The sequence below is a fragment of the Loxodonta africana genome, chromosome 15, assembly GCF_030014295.1.
Source record: "Loxodonta africana isolate mLoxAfr1 chromosome 15, mLoxAfr1.hap2, whole genome shotgun sequence".
NCBI classification, from domain to species: Eukaryota; Metazoa; Chordata; class Mammalia; order Proboscidea; family Elephantidae; genus Loxodonta; species Loxodonta africana.
The window spans coordinates 23,460,159-23,462,347 of record NC_087356.1 but is presented as its reverse complement, the minus strand read 5'-3'; positions in this window follow the sequence as shown (position 1 = coordinate 23,462,347).

Here is a 2,189-nt window from a genome sequence, read left to right as displayed (position 1 = left end):
AGAAACCTTCCCTTAGCACTTCCTAACCCCTTGCTTTGACTTGCTCTTTTCACTGCACACATTGCCACCCAATATACCCTTCATTTTATTTGTATATATTGTTTTTTCTTTTTCTCCCCTCAGTTGGAATGTAAACTCTACAATTTCAGGCCTTTGGTCAGTTTTCTTTAGGTTTTGTTTCTGAATGGTGCCTGAGACATAGTAAGCTGTAGTTGTTGTTGAATCAGTTCCTGCTCTTACAGACCCTTTGTACACCAGCATGAAACACTGCCCAGTCCTGCGCCATCTTTACACACAATAAATCCTTGTTGAATGAAAGACTATTATAAAAGCTTGAGTATTTCTTATTGCTATTTTAATTATTGGTGATAATTCACATTATAGACCTTATTGTAGAGTGAAAGAGTCACGTGGAAGGTTATTGAGGGAAAGAGCTAAGAAACTATTAAAGCCACATACATCCAAGAAGCTGGGGTGAGGAGAGAAGCTCCATGGGTTCATGCACAAGAACTACTTGACAGACTGATAAGCTGCAGGTGAGCAGGGACCTAAATGCTGAGGGGTCGGTAGAGGCAAGGGGGGCACTTCTCTACTGAAAATGTGGGCTCTGAAGTTGAATATAAATGCCATTGTCAATATGGCTTTCCAACCCAGAGGGAGGTACTGGGGAAATGATAGCAAAGGGGACAAGCAGGGGCTCTCTGACTCATCCTTGGGACAAGGATGCCCCCAAATGACTTCCTAGGTCTGGGTACAGTCGGCAAGATCTGGACTGGAGAACAACAGGGCAACCAGAGAGAAGATGCTAGAAGCAGACAAGGGAGTAACTAGTTGAATTTGCTAGATCTAACAGTATGTGGAGCCCTGGTGGGGAAGCGGTTAAGAGCTTGGCTGCTAACCAAAAGGTTGGCAGTTAGAGCCACCATCTGCTCCTTAGAAACCCTATGGGGCAGTTCCACTCTGTCCTGTAGGGTCACTACTAGCCAGAATCAACTCAATGGCAATAGATAATGGTGTGTAGCTTACAGGTAAACCTTGGGGCCTCCAGAACTCTGCTTCAGCACTACAGCTGGTGTCCGTTCTGATGGACTGGAACTCTGTCATGTAGCTTGACAAATATTTTTATTATCATCCCTTGTTTGAGGAAGTATGCCCCAAAGTCCTGAAAAATTGTGAGTCGGTAGAAAGAGGTGATTCAGTGTTAGGGTCCAAGGTGGAAGAGATTCCAAGAGCCTAGAATCATGTTCAAAGATGTCCAGACATCATTGGCCTCTTGTCAGCCAAAAATTGTATTTATTCAGTGTCTCCCCACTACTCATAGGGCACAGTTGTATTTATTCAGCTGTATTTATTCAGTGTCTCCCCACTACTCATAGGGCACAGTAGAACTCCTAGGACTGTTGTGTAGGGGACCTTAACCTTGTCTGGAGCTGTCTCAGATCTCTTTGATAATCAGAGGGAATTCACTGTCAGATCCTTCAAGTTTGTACAGTTATAGGAACTAGGCTTAAAAGTTGGCTCAGTACACTGCAAAGTAGAGGCTCCTGTGCATTTCGTAGTAGAACTGAAAAGCATGATGTGTGATTGGTATTTCCTCTTCCACACAGGCAGTCTCTTTTAAAACGTCTAAACATGACTTTTATACCCTTGGCTCAGCAAAGTAATGATCTTCAGTCTACTTTGACTGAATTGTCGGACATCCCAAATGAGTGGGATCCAAAATAATGTTGTGGCTGTTGTTAGGTGGTGTCGAGTCAGTTCCAACTCATAGCAACCCCATGTACAATAGAATGAAATGCTGGCTGGCCCTGTGCCATCCTCAGAATCATTGTATGTTTGAGCCCATTGCTACAGCCACTGTATCAGTCCATCTCATTGAGGGTCTTCCTTTTTTTCGCCGACTCTTTGCTTTACCAAGCATAACGTCCTTCTCCAGGGACTGATCCCTCCTGATAACAAGTTCAAAGTATGGGAGACAAGTCTCATCAACCTCAATTTTAAGGAGCATTCTGGCTGAACTTCTTCCAAGACAGATTTGTTCTTTCTTCTGGCAGACTATGGTATATTCAGTACTTTTTGCCAACAGTATAATTCGAAGGTGTCAGTTCTTCTTCTGTTTTTATTCACTGTCCAGCTTTCACATGCGTATGAGGTGATTGAAAATATCATGGCTTGGGCCAGGCGTACCT